Here is a 15,530-nt window from a genome sequence, read left to right on the forward strand (position 1 = left end):
TAAGGGTACATATTAGCTAGGTTGGCGCATCGTCGGTTTGGTCACATGCGGTCCGACATGTTCTAGTGTTTCTCGCAAGATGCCCGTGTGTTGCACGAAGTTGATGGAAAGGTAAGCACAACTTATAAATTGATGGATGGAGTACTAGTTAGAGTGATGCATATAATTAAGCAAAGGGATCACACATGTCGGTATTGACTGGAACAAGAATGCAATAACACAATAAGAATTAAGGCCACGATGATGCGATCGTAGTGGTGGTTACAGGAGGCAAGAAGAAAGATGCATCCATCAACATACGACCTCCTCCTCCTCAACTTAGTGTGCCGGGCCACCGACAGGCGGCTAAGGAGCGGCGGCTTTTGTGGCGAGGTCAAGGTGCTTCTCAGCAAAGGCATCCAAGGCTTCCAGCCGGTTGAGGAAGGCCAACGTCGTAGCATCCTCAATGGCCTTGTACATACCTATGTACACTATTTGCTCGTACATGTGGATGTGTAGGTCGACGAATTCATGCAGGGCGAGGCGCCTCACGGTGAGCGCGACCTCCATGTGGACATTCTTCGTGGCATCGGCGGGCAGTCGCAAGGCCACCAGCGCTTGAAAGAGGTTCCAGCCATGGAGGCCGATTAGGGTGGCAGGCAATGAGGAGCCTGGGAGCGCAGGCTAGAGGAGTACGGTGATGTCGTCCCGGAGCATCTTAAGGACGGTGAACTTGTTGGTTGTGGCAATGATCATCTCGCCCAACTAAGAGTCGTAGTTGGGGTCAACGGTGGCATCCACCAGCCGGTCGCGAACACCATCTAGAGACGATCCTCGGCGCCATGCCGCAGGCCGGCGTCGTGGACCATCTGGCACAGCCGCTGGCCGCTCGTGCGGATCGCCGCCATGGTTCTAGAGTGAGCACTTTTGCGCTTAGTGTAGGTTCTTAGGAAAATACTTAGTTGCGTACGATGTGGTAGATGCATTGGAATGGAGGGGCGCCTTTATATGAGTGCAAACTGCATTGCATTCACATCGTGCAGCCTCTTTTCCCGGTCCTCCACCCATTACTTCCCTCATTCATGCACGATACTAATTGAAGGAGGATGCATCATTGGCCGTTCAACATTTCGGGAACCGCTACCCCTCCCTCATCTGCATTAAAGCCGTATCGGGAATTGTGCCGTCCGCTGTCAAATCGAATAGTACTATGCCACCTGCTGCATGCCTGACTAAACACGCCTCCTCGCCTCCATCAAACCCCTCCGTTAAACCCGCATGCAAACCGAGAAATCTACTCTGGCCACACATCCGTTCATGAACGGGCCGGAATTAAACGCAACTCCGGCCGAGCTCCTCCCGTTCACCCTCAGTTTAAACGAGGCCAAATGTTGTCCAAAATCCTACCGTCCGCCCTCTACTTAAACGAGGCCAGACAGACAGCGGGTAAGAATCGCACCCCGCCGCCGCTCCACCATCTCCTCCTTCACCATTTTCTCCACTCTTCCGATGGCTTCTGAGGAGCCGTTCTCCGGCATACTACCTGATAGGTTGGCCCGCCGAGCCCTCCGGATACGGTTGAGGCTGCTTGGTGCTTCACCAACCTCGCTTGGCCCGACGGAGCTAGTTGCCGCCCCAATCCGGAGCGTGGTTCAGCAACTCGCCGCTCCAGTTCAGCTCGATGTGGAGTGGCGAGTTGCTCCACGTCAGCACGGCAGCGAGCACGCCGGCACGGCGGTGAGCACGTCGGTACGGGCGTCGTCGCTGCCACGTTGTACCGCGCCACCACTGTCTGCGGTGGCCGCGCCTCCCATGTCTGTGGGCGCGCCTCCAGTGCCTGCGATCGCGCCTCCCGTGCCTGCGGAAACACCATGCAGGCAGAGATGGAAGTCGGGTGCGTAGAAAGCAACGAGTGGGTGGCCAGCTTCTCCTATCCGCCGCCATCATCAAGGAGAACTAGAACACGGGAGACCGCCACCACTTTGGTCCCATGAAGGCCATTGCAGAGGCGACGACTGCACATTCAGGTGGTTTCTTTGCTGCTTCGTCTCTTTCGAGGACCTTCCTCCACCCCGCAAGTGTCTGTCGGACATGAGGAAGACAAAGGGATCCGTGGGCGGCCATTTAGATTAGATACTCCTTCTCCGGCTGGCGGGAAATATTTGTTCTAATAATGGATAAATTGGATGTATCTTTAACTAAAATAAGTCTAGATAAATCCATTTCTAGGACAAGTATTTCCGGATGGGGGGAGTATTAATTATACAAAGATAGCCGGATTAGCACCGCTTAGTTCATGTAAATGTAATGAAATCCATCATGTGTATATGAAGATCAGGCTTTTTATATGAAATCCTTCATGCTTATATGAAAAACAGTCCGTGTTTGCACGAATTTCATCTGGTTGGTTAGAGTTGTAAAAAAGTATGCCGCTAGCGTTTGATGTCGTCCTCCGCGGAAGGAAGCAGGAGGAAATTTGCCGGCTGCCATTGGAGATGCTCTTATGCTGGAAATAATAGAGTCATATCCAATCCATTGGAGTTAATTGCGTGTATGTTTCTCCCTCTATAAAAAGTTAATTGCATGTACAATGTACACGTGACTTGCAGGGTGGCTATAGCTTCGTACATAAAGTTAAAAAGAAACAAGTCCATCCTTAATCTTGTATTCTAAGTACTCTGTGGGTTCCACTGTCAGTACAGTAGCGAAAGAAGTATATATTAAATAAGTAATATATAATATAAAAATATGAAGTTAAAGACAGATTTCGAACTCAGCTCATCGCGTTGCGAGCATCCGGCGCTAACCAGTCCGGCACATTTTTGTTCTAGACCATGTTGTTCCTAAGTATTAGTCTTTTTCAGATTTCAAATGGACTACCACATACGAATGTGTATGTAGACATATTTTAGGTGTAGATTCACTCATTTTGCTCCGTATGTAGTCACTTGTTGAAATCTTCAAAAATACAAATATTTAGGAACAGAGGGAGTAGAAAATAGAGTTGATGATGATGGTGTGCGTGCCATCCTACAACATAGGCCGTCGAATTTATATCTAACGGATAGGAAGGAAACTATGGCAATTTTGCAAAATGATACCCACAACCCCTCTCCACATTTACAAATAAGGCCCTCCCTCGTTCAACCTTTTCTCTACTCTTACTAGCAATGTGCCCATGCGTTGCAACGGATCCAAAATAGAATAATACATGTTCACAAACTTGAAAGAAAAACACTCTAGTTTGATGTATATATCACTAAAAATATACTCGTATTAGGTTTCACTGAAAATATATTCCTTGTGGCTATTTTGATGAGGTGGGGGAGGGATGTGGTTGGTTTCAAGATACTAAGGGGTTTCTGCAAATTGGAGCAGAGAAGTGGGGTCTTGTTGCAAAAATGCCACGACTTACATCACAGTCATTAGATGCAGATCTGATGGTCAGAAATGGCGGATGGCAGACACACCATCATCACCAACTGAGTCTTCTATAGGAGTTAGAGATAAAAAAAACAGAGTTGGTGATGATGGTGTGCCTGCCATCCTACAGTATAGGCCATCCGATTTATATCTGACGGATAGGAAGGAAACTATGGCAATTTTGCAAAAAGATACCCACACCTCTCTCCACATTTGCAAATAAGGCCTTCCCTCGTTCATCCTTTTCTCTCACAAGATAAACTACTCATATAAATGCATCTTGATGTTCCGTGCAACGCATGTGCATCTTGCTAGTCTCTCACAAGAAGTACTTGTGAGAGACTAGCAAGATCCTCTTCCATGGTATCTATCCTTTTCAAGTCGGCCTCCATCTCTTCCTCCGTTGACGGCCCAAAGTGGTCAGCATTACTGTTTGCTCATGGTCCCGGTGTCGGGTGAGACACCCGACTCTCCCCAACTGACTCCTGAGAATACATCTTGATCTAAATTTGCAGCAGAAACAGCTCGAAACAAAACAGAGGATATTTGCGTGGTACAGTAGTTAAAACCTTTGGGAGGTTATATAATGAATTTTTACGGACCAAAAGAAGTATCTGTGATGCCCTCGATTTCATCGTACACTAATCATACACGCAAATGTGTACGATCAAGATCAGGGACTCACGGGAAGATATCACAACACAACTCTAAAAATAAAATAAGTCATACAAGCATCATATTATAAGCCAGGGGCCTCGAGGGCTCGAATACAAGAGCTCGATCATAGACGGGTTAGCGGAAACAACAATATCTGAGTACAGAAATAAGTTAAACAAGTTGCCATAAGATGGCTAGCACAAACTGAGATACAGATCGAAAGAGGCGCAAGCCTCCTGCCTGGGATCCTCCTAAACTACTCCTGGTCGTCGTCAGCAGCCTGCACGTAGTAGTAGGCACCTCCAGTGTAGTAAGAGTCGTCGTCGACGGTGGCGTCTGGCTCCTGGGCTCCCTCATCCGGTTGCGACAACCAGGAAGAAAGGAAAGGGGAAAAAGGGGAGCAAATCAACTGTGAGTACTCATCCAAAGTACTCGCAAGCAAGGAGCTACACTACATATGCATTGGTATCAATGAAAGGGGGTAGTATATGTGGACTTGACTGCAGAATGCCAGAATAAGAGGGGGATAGCTAGTCCTATCGAAGACTATGCTTCTGGCAGCCTCCATCTTGAAGCAGTAGAAGAGAGTAGATGGTAAGTTAACCAAGTATCATCGCATAGCATAATCCTACCTAGTGATCCTCCCCTCGTCGCCCTGTGAGAGAGCGATCACCGGGTTGTATCTAGCACTTGGAAGGGTGTATTTTATTAAGTATCTGGTTCTAATTGTCATAAGGTCAAGGTACAACTCCGGGTCGTCCTTTTACCGAGGGCCGCGGCTAATCGAATAGATCAACTTCCCTTGCAGGGGTGCACCACCATATTTTGCATTGTAAATAACTACCAATTGAATTTTGTTGAATACAAAAATTGTCACATAAATCAAACGTAATATTTTGAGGAGACCCACAAAGTTTCAAGTTAATAGAAAAATACATAAACATTTATTTATTTTGTAAGCGGCTATTTTGGTAGCTGTTGGACACTTCATATTTTTCTATGAATTAAATGGTGAGTCAAATGACGTTGGTTTCTACAAGATAACTAGTTAGTGAATATTTGCAACCAATGGACATTTTTGTTTGAATGTTTGAAGAGATAATAATTTGACTTGCATTTTAAATTTGAATTTGACCTAGTTTTGAATCAATGTATTTTTAACAATAGTAATCATGGTGACATGGCATCATTAGCAGAGGATTAATGTAGCTTAATTATCCGGGCATCACAAATCTCCTCCACTACAAGAAATCTCGTCCCAAGATTTAGGAGGGTGGTAAGGGGGAACAGATTTGGTTACGAAATTCTAACGGGTCTTCTTGTTCTTGTTGCTCTCATCGAAGAGGTTGATCCGTATTATTGATGTCGGTAATTCGCTGCATCATGGCATCATGATGAAGTCGCCATCCCTTCTTCAGAAACTCCAAAGTACTTACGAATGGGGTATAAGGGGAAAGCTATAAGGACGAATGTTTGAAAGGATTAGCATCCGGTAGTTATCTCAAGGAAGAAGATTTTAGAAGCACCAGGTAATTTACCGAGAGTGCTATAAGGAGGTCCAACAAGTTTCAACCAGGTAGGCATCCAGCTGATGCCTAAAACAGGTGATGAATGGGTTCATAGCAATGAAGAATAATGATGCCTCTGATACCGCAATGAAACATGGTGAGGAAGTTAGCTCGTGAATTACATACGAAGCCAAGTGCAGAGAATATATCAAGGTTGTACGGGAGAGTCAGGTTTCGATCCTGTGGAACTGGTGGTTATGGGTCCACCATGTGGGTTAAAAGTAGAAAAGGCACTGACGGCTTGCATGGTCATGATAGCAAGTCACGTCAGAGAGTAGCATGTCGATTATGTCGGCAACAACGTCGGTACCAAGGGCGAGGGACGAAGAGATCCATTTTCCTTCTCATTGAACGAGGCGGACCAATAGGCAAAGTTCTCGTCCATCGGTGGCTACTGAAATGTCATCAACAATAGTATCAAGGTCTTACTAGCAAAGTTGTATGCCAAGGTTTTTACATAAGCAGCAGAATATTACTGCTTAGATCATATAGATCACAACAAAGGTTAAACCAAACAATGGAAAGGAAAATATGATTATCAAATTAAACAGAACAATGGAAAGGAAAATGTGTTTAAACACATATTTCAGGGGTATATCCTTCCCAAGGACAAACAGAGCATGATATCCCTGAAGGATATAAAATAGAAAACCCTTTAGGTAAGGGAAAAGAAATTTCATGACATTACCCATACAACGGTGTTTGGATATTTGATAAAGACAATTTTGCATTGTGCTTCAAATATTCTTGTAGAAAATCGGAGTACCACAAACATGCTTCGAGATAGCATTGACATGGTCTTAAAGCAAAGGTCGAACTTGGATACACAAAGGATTTATCGGGAACAACTTGTAGAATAAGTCTTACAATTTCCTCATGGAAGAATGGATAACCTTGCAGAAAGGAAACTATAACACTAGGTGCTTCGGCCAGGTGTGCTAGGCATGACATCACCTTACCCGGTCATGTAAAGATGTTATATCTCCTGGAAATATGTTCCAACAATCATATCTGACCGAGGTTCAGATCTGATTGGTGTCAGGATACCTCAGACTCAGGATGCCTGAGAATAAAAGGTGCAACACAAATGACGATATGACATTGTAAAATTCTTAGGAAACGAACTACGGAGGCGAGTTCCGAAACAAGAGTTCATCATTAAACCAAGGAAATGATGAGGGAGTGGCTGATGGACTCAGCGACAATTCCTCGAGTTTTACTAAAAGATGGATTTCCACAATTATGTGAAGGAGATAACACTTTCCAGATGAAATGATGTAATGATGTATGCTCGAGGAGAACATACACAATTAAACATTGGTTGCAACGTGCACCCAAAATATTGGCTCAGGTAGCATGATCAATGTTAGAATGGTGATTCAATAACCAATAGTCTAAGATTAAACTATTCACCATTAACTTCAAAGCAATAGGGTTGCTAGAAGTACATAATCCAAACATCACCGTTCACTTGTTGGTATCCCGGTTAGAGACAACACATGGCCCAAGAAAAGAATGGTGATGGTGATAAGTATCGCTTGCATCAAGAATTTTCGAGAGGTGGTGAAATTCCCACGACATTCTTGACATAAAAGGTGGTAATATTTCAAGGTAAAGAGAACAAATGCTGGATAGCAAGGAACTCAAGGTATAGCATAAAACATGATCAACTTTGTGTTGGAGGGAAGGCAATAAAGTGGCCGATGATAACACAAATCATCTAGGGCAAGGATGGTATTTCTCATCATGAATTCGATTGATATCATGGAAGAGCTAATTAGGTTGATGATGATCATGACACATTTGTCGAGAGATTTCATGAAGATGCAATCAATCAGCGAGGATAACAAGTCAAAGGAATGATGAAGCGGAATGTTATTGGTACCATGGTTATGACACAAACTTGAAATCAAGCTTGCGGTTCAAGGCGAAATGATATGATGAGGAAAATCGATGTAAGCTTAGCTCACCATCGAAAATTGTGCTCCAGGAAGAAGGACCAAGTAGCACAGTTAAAATTTAGCATAATAATGATATAGTCGATCAGGCTAGAAATGACGTGATCGAGTACAAACTCGCCATTAAAGAAGATTAGTAATGGTTGTTTAATCATGATACAGACTCGATTCAGTTATCGGTGTCCTTGAGTGCTTAATGACTCCGATCCATGAAAAATTGGAATCAGTGATAATGTAGTACTTGATGGAGAACTCATAAGAAGTTATGCAGTTCCGTGATAATTTCGAGATACCAGGGTGTAATACTCTACGGAAGATCAAAGTAAAGGTTGGACTGGTGTATTGATCCACGGAAGGCAAGTGCTTAAACTTGCCCGAGAAATGGGATCAAAGAAGAACATATGGTCGGAACCACGATTGCCAAGGATCAATTCCCCGATACCAGATGATATTATATCAAGGAAATAGTTATTATTACAAGAAGTTTCCATGATAGGATCTACAACGTGTCCATGGGCATGAACACAAAGTTCAAGGTCGACTCCCACTTCTTCAATGTATAACCTTCCATTCACCTCTCGCTTTTCGAAAATCACAATAGTTGTTAAAAGTTTTACCTTGTGCAATACCAGATAAGTATGACCCGTGAAATCTTTCGGGTTCACATAGATTAAGGAAGGCATAGTTTCAACCCATCGGGGCATAGTAGAACCATATACCACAAACTCCAGGGGTAAATAACTCAAGCTTGATAGTAGAGCATGGTTGGCCAAATCAGATAATGCTATTTATCAATGGCATTATGTATCAGGGAAGAATTCACAAGGCGGTTAAATATGAAGGACATTGTCGAATAGTAATCCAACAAAGGATCTGACGGTCCATAGTGGAGCTGATGTGAGCATCGGCACACAACCAATTGAAGAAAGAATGCAATGGCCTCGGATTATAGAACATGTGAATAATTCGATGCTTAGATATCAAAGGAATTATGATTTCCAAAATGAAGGATCATAAGCATACGCTCTGATCATGGGTGGATAAGTTGAATAGACCTAAGGGTACAATCGTTAACAAATAGATTGGTCGAGAACCAGCTCATGTTCCAAAATGACATCTAAGCCGCTAAGATAATTTAAAAGGATCAACTAATGATTGCGAGCATTCGCAACACATTGTATCAACGGACTCAAAATGATAATGACAAAGGATGACAGTGAGATTACAAGATTTATGGCATTAACCATAACGCAAGCAACCAAGAATTTCAGGAGCAATAGGCTGCTCAGGATTTTTGGAAGACTGAATGGTATTTCAAAGTCTTCTGTGAAATACATGAATCAACTGGGATGAGCAGATACTCGGTAAGTGCGAGAAATTATCCATAGGGCTATTTAGGTGGCAAAGAACTGCAAGGCAGTAGGCACAAAGTATTCTCGGGGTATCTTGTAATAACAAGATCGACTTGGAATGAAGGTATGGACGGCAATTGTAAGTATTTATCCATAGGGATATATCAGTGATAGGGAATTGCAAAAATGACGGGCACATGTTCTCGGGAGAACCTCAGAGAATATCTTTGAAGTGTTCTGATGAAGCAGGCGATCAACTGTAATAAAGGGCTCTCCGGGTGAATGTGATCACGTGATCCTAATATTAGAGTTAGTAAATTCATTTAACCCGAATAGAAGAGAGATCAGAATCCCAAAGTATAGATGAGGAATAAAAGATCCTACTACCACCCAATCGTGACGTGGGCTCATAAGCCGCACAGCCATGTCAGTAATAGTTTTGCAATGACTAGACTCAACTTCGGCCAAGGAGTTTGGAAGGGGGATTCCTACCTGCAGGCGGCTCTGATACCAACTTGTGACGCCCTCGATTTGATCGTACATTAATCATAGACGCAAACGTGTACGATCAAGATCAGGCACTCACGAGAAGATATTACAACACAACTCTAAAAATAAAATAAGTCATACAAGCATCATATTACAAGCCAGAGTGCTCGAATACAAGGGCTCGATCATAGAGGGGTCAGCGGAAGCAACAATATCTGAGTACCGACATAAATTAATCAAGTTGCTATAAGATGGCTAGCACAAACTGGGATACATATCGAAAGAGGCTCAAGTCTCCTGCCCGGGATCCTCCTAAACTACTCCTGGTCGTCGTCAGCAGCCTACACGTAGTAGTAGGCACCTCCAGTGTAGTAAGAATCGTCGTTGACAGTGGCATCTGGCTCCTGGGCTCCCTCATCTGGTTGCGACAACCAGGAAGAAAGGAAAGGGGAAAAGGGGGAGGAAAGCAACCGCGAGTACTCATCCAAAGTACTCGCAAGCAAGGAGCTACACTACATATGCATTGGTATCAATGAAAGGGGTAGTATATGTGGACTGAACTGCAGAATGCCAAAATAAGAGGCGGATAGCTAGTCCTATCGAAGACTAGCTTCTGGCAGCCTCCATCTTGAAGCAGTAGAAGAGAGTAGATGGTAAGTTAACCAAGTATCATTGCATAGCATAATCCTACCCAGTGATCCTCCCCTCATCGCCCTGTGAGAGAGCGATCACTGGGTTGTATCTGGCACTTGGAAGGGTGTATTTTATTAAGTATCCGGTTCTAGTTGTCATAAGGTCAATGTACAACTCCGGGTCGTCCTTTTACCGAGGGACAAGACTATTCGAATAGATCAACTTCCCTGCAGGGGTGCATCACATTTCCCAACACGCTCGATCCCCTTTCACCGAGCACACTTTCCTGGGTCATGCCCGGCCTCGGAAGATCAACACATCGCAGCCCCACCTAGGCACAACAGAGAGGTCAGCACGCCGTTCTAAATCCTAAGCACGCAGGGGTCTGGGCCGGTGAGCAGACCTAGCAACCTCCATTACAAAGGAAGTTGCGTTACGCGGTCCAACCCGGCACGCACCGCTCAGTCGCTGACGTCACGAAGGCTTCGGCTGATACCACAACGTCGAGTGCCCATAACTATTCCCGCGTAGTTGGTTAGTGCGTATAAGCCAGTGGACAGACTTAGATCAAATACCGAGATCTCGTTAAGCGTGTTATCTTGAAGTAACCGCGAAGGCCGACCAGGGTCAGGCCCACCTCTCTCCTGGGTGGTCTCAACCTGCCCTGTCGCTCTGCCACAAAGATCCACACAGAGGGCTGTCGGGAAAGTATGTCCTTTCAGCCCCCAATTCGTGAATCAACTGCGGGTACTCAATGAGCCGACCCGACTTTAGTCACAACATGTATCATGTGTAAGATGTATAGTATATACCCGTGATCAACACCCGACGTGATCACGGCCCGATAGTATAGCATGGCAGACTGACAAGAATGTAGGGCCACTGATGATAAACTAGCATCCTATACTAAGCATTTAGGATTGCAGGTAAAGGTAACAACAGTAGTAGCAAGGACAGGCTATGCAACAGAATAGGATTAACGGAAAGCAGTAACATGCTACACTACTCTAATGCAAGTAGTAGAGAGAAGAATAGGCGGTATCTGGTGATCAGGGAGGGGGGGCTTTCCTGGTTGCTCTGGCAAGAAGGGTTCATCGTCGATGTAGTTGATCACAGGGGTACCAGCAGCGGTCTCAGTGTCAACCGAAAAGAAGTAACGGAGGAGGGAACACAATAAATAACAGAGCAATCAAAGTATCACAAAGCATAACATGACAATAGGCGGTGCTAGAGGTGACCTAACGCAGTACTAGGCGATACCGGCGAAGGAGGAAACATCCGGGGATGTTTTCCTGAAGTTTGGTATTTTCGGACAGACGAACCGGAGGGGGAAAGTTGTGTGTTCGCTATGCTAGGGATGTGTAGCGGACGAACAGGCTACGTATTCAGATACATCTCATCGTTCTGAGCAACTTTCATGTATAAAATTTTTTCATCCGAGTTACGGATTATTTTATATTAATTTTCAAAGAATTAAACATTTTCTGAAATTTAACGTAATTCAAAAAAGAGTGAAAATGCTAGGTGCACCTGGTGCAGTACACCAAAGATGCACCAGTGTGACTGACCAATGGGTCCAGTGAGCAGTAGTTGACCAATCAATGATGACTGGTCAACAGGGTCCAAGGGCCCACATGTAATACACACAAGTGCTAAAAGAACTTAAATTAAACTAGTAAATAAAACAACTAAACATGTGGGGCCACTGGTCATGGGGCCATGTAAGTAATCAACAGGGGCTAATCCCTTTTAACACGACCAACCCTGATCATGGAGTGCTTGTGCCATGGTTATGCTTGCCATGGCAAGCACGCACACGCACATGGCCATGGCAGCCATGGCCAGCCACGAGTGGCTATGTAGGGGGCAGTGAGCAGTGGTGGGTGTGGCTGGGCGGAGGCGGCAGCGAGCTGCAGCGGCAGGGTGCGGCAGTAGCAGCAAGAGCAGCAAGCCCGACGAGGCAGCACGCAACAGCAGCAGTTAGCAGAAGTAGTACGGGCGCGGCCACGACCAGAGCATAGCAGGGGCGCCGCCAGGGCGCGCGGGCTGGGCGCGGGGCACGAGGCAGAGCCACGGCGGCCGTGACTAGGAGCAGCAGCAGCAGCAGTACACGGGGACGCGTGCGGACGCCGAGCTCGAGCGGCCATGGCGGAAGGAGCTCATGGGACGACCAATACGGGCACGGATCGAGCTCAAGAAAAAGGGCAAATGGAGGAGGGGCTCACCGCGATGCCGAAGGTGAGGTCGAGGTGGTCGGGGACGGGTTGAAGACGAGGCAAATCGACGACGGCGGCCGGAGAAGTACACGGTGAAAAGGGGCGCGATTGCGAGGGTACGAGGCGGCTCCGCTCGATTTGGTGCTCGGGATGGATGAAGTAGGTGGCGGCGGTTCACTTGGACGTTCTTCCGGGCGAAGGCGATGACGGTGGCCGCGTTAATGGTGAGCGGCGGCTTCCCTCGGGTGCGAGTTCTAAGTCGAGAAATAAGAGGGAGAGAGGGGGATCGATGTGGGTGGTCTAGGGTTTTGGGGGTGGCCACGGGGTCCGCTTGTAGGGGTGTTGGGGGAGGCTGGATGGCCTCCACGCCTCTAGGCGTGGCCATGGATGGCTGCCACGCCTCCCCTGACTCCTGTAGCGAGGTTGAAGGAGAGGGGAGGTGGGTTGGGCCAGCCTCTTTTCTAGATGGGCCGTTGTGCTCAGTACTTTAGGTCCTGCTTAATTTCTTTCCCTTCTTAAAAAAAACTTTTTTGCCTTGCATTTTCATCATATTTTGCATTGTAAATAACTACCAATTGAATTTTGTTGAATACAAAAATTGTCACATAAATCAAACGCAATATTTTGAGGAGACCCACAAAGTTTCAAGTTAATAGAAAAATACATAAACATTTATTTATTTTGTAAGCGGCTATTTTGGTAGCTGCTGGACACTTTATATTTTTCTATGAATTAAATGGTGAGTCAAATGACGTTGGTTTCTACAAGATAACTAGTTAGTGAATATTTGCAACCAATGGACATTTTTGTTTGAATGTTTGAAGAGATAATAATTTGACTTGCATTTTAAATTTGAATTTGACCTAGTTTTGAATCAATGTATGTTTAACAACAGTAATCATGGTGACATGGCATCATTAGCAGATGATTAATTAGCTTAATTATCCAGGCATCACAGTATCATGCAAGAACGCAGAGTCCGGAGGACACATGAGGTGCCCACGAGGCAGGGGGCGTGCCCAGGGGGGTAGGGCGCGTCCTCCACTCTCGTGGATGCCTCTTGTCCTTTCCGGACTGCTTCTTACTTTCCTATTTTCTTAAATATTCCAAAATGGAGAAAAATTTCTATTAGAATTGTTTTGGAGTCGGTTTACTTACCGTACTACATACCTCTTCCTTTTTGGAGGCTGAAACGTTCTGGAAGGTGTCCCTTATATACTCCTCCGGGGTTCCGGTTTCAATAACATTAGTTTCAACATTTATAGGATTACCTGAGATATAATGTTTGATTCTTTGACCGTTCACCACCCTCGGATTTGTGCCTTCGAAGTTGTTGATTTTTATGGCATCGGAACGATAGACCTCCTCGATAACGTAAGGACCTTCCAATTTAGAGAGGAGTTTTCCTGGAAAAAATCTTAAACGAGAGTTGTATAACAATACATAATCACCTAAAACTCACGTTTTTGTATCCTTTTGTCATGCCATCTTTTAACTTTTTCTTTAAACAATTTGGCATTTTCATAGGCCTGGGTTCTCCACTCATCAAGTGAGCTAATGTTAAGTAGTCTCTTCTCACCGGCAAGTTTGAAGTCATAGTTGAGCTCATTAATGGCCCAATATGCCTTATGTTCTAGTTCGAGAGGTAAGTGACATGCTTTTCCATAAACCATCCTATACGGAGACATACCCATAGGATTTTTATATGCAGCTCTATAGGCCCATAATGCATCATCAAGTTTCTTTGACCAATTCTTTCTAGATCTATTAACAGTCTTTTGCAAAATTAATTAAGATCTCTATTACTCAGTTCTACTTGACCACTAGACTGTGGATGATATGGAGATGCAATTCTATGATTAACATCATACGTAGCAAGCATCTTACGAAAAGAACCATGAATAAAATGTGAACCACCATCAGTCATTAAGTATCTAGGGACTCCAAACCTCGGAAAAAATAACTTATTTAAGCATCTTAATAGAGGTTTTATGATCAGCACTACTAGTTGGAATAGCTGCTACCCACTTAGTAACGTAATCAACAACAACTAAAATATGTTTATACCCATTATAGGAAGGAAACGACCCCATATAATCAAAGCCCCAAACATCAAATGGTTCAATAACAAGTGAATAATTCATAGGCATTTCTTGACGTCTACTAATATTACCAATTCTTTGACATTCATCACAAGATAAGGCAAACTTACGGGCATCCTTGAAGAGAGTAGGCCAATAAAAACCGGATTGCAATACCTTATGTGCAGTTCTATCTCCAGCATGGTGTCCTCCATAAGCCTCGGAGTGACACTTGCGTAGGATCTGTTCTTGTCCATGCTCAGGTACACAACGTCTAATAACAACATCTACTCCTTTATAAAGGTGTGGGTCTTCCCATAAATAATTTCTTAAATCATAGAAAAACTTTTTCTTTTGCTGGTATGTGAAACTAGGTGGTATAAATTTAGCAACAATGTAATTGGCATAATCAGCATACCATGGAGCAGTACGAGAAGCATTTATGACACCTAATTGTTCATCGGGAAAGCTATCATCAATATGTAGTGGGTCATCAAGAACATTCTCTAACCTAGACAAGTGGTCTGCAACGGGGTTCTCACCTCCCTTTCTATGAATAATATGCAAATCAAATTCTTGTAGTAGGAGAACCCATCTAATAAATCTAGGTTTAGCATCTTTCTTTTCCATAAGATATTTAATAGCAGCATGATCAGCATGATCAGTTACTTTAGAATCAACAATATAAGGTCTGAACTTATCACAAGCAAACACAACTGCTAAGAATTCTTTTTCAGTAGTAGCATAATTTGTTTGGGCACTGTCTAGAGTTTTACTAGCATATTGGATAACATTTAATTTCTTATCAACCCTTTGTCCTAACACTTCACCCACAGCATAATCACTAGCATCACACATAATTTCAAAGGGTAAATTCCAATCAAGAGGTTGTACAATAGGTGCAGAAATCAAGGCTTTCTTAAGTATTTCAAATGCTTCTACACAATCATCATCAAAGACAAAAGGAACGTCTTTTCGTAAGAGATTAGTCAGAGGCCTGGAAATTTTTGAGAAGTCTTTAATGAACCTCCTATAAAAACCGACATGACCAAGGAAACTTCTTATACCTTTAATGTCCTTTGGACACGGCATCTTTTCAATAGCATCAACTTTAGTTTTATCAACTTCAATACCTCTTTTAGAAATTTTATGCCCCAAGACAATTCCTTCATTA

General features: G+C 44.2%; 1 long non-coding RNA gene across 1 annotated transcript; it reads right to left on the bottom strand.

Moving 5' to 3' along the window:
• Positions 1-4,116: 4,116 nt before the first annotated feature.
• On the bottom strand, positions 4,117-12,726 carry LOC147984997 (uncharacterized). The gene is made up of 2 exons (XR_015616377.1): positions 12,285-12,726; positions 4,117-4,402 (listed from the first exon to the last, which is right to left on the bottom strand). It is a non-coding gene; the product is annotated as an uncharacterized LOC147984997 (long non-coding RNA).
• Between the last annotated feature and the right edge of the window lie 2,804 nt (positions 12,727-15,530).

The sequence above is a fragment of the Triticum urartu genome, chromosome 2A (assembly GCF_056163025.1).
Source record: "Triticum urartu cultivar PI428250 chromosome 2A, HENAU_Tu73, whole genome shotgun sequence".
Taxonomy (NCBI): Eukaryota; Viridiplantae; Streptophyta; class Magnoliopsida; order Poales; family Poaceae; genus Triticum; species Triticum urartu.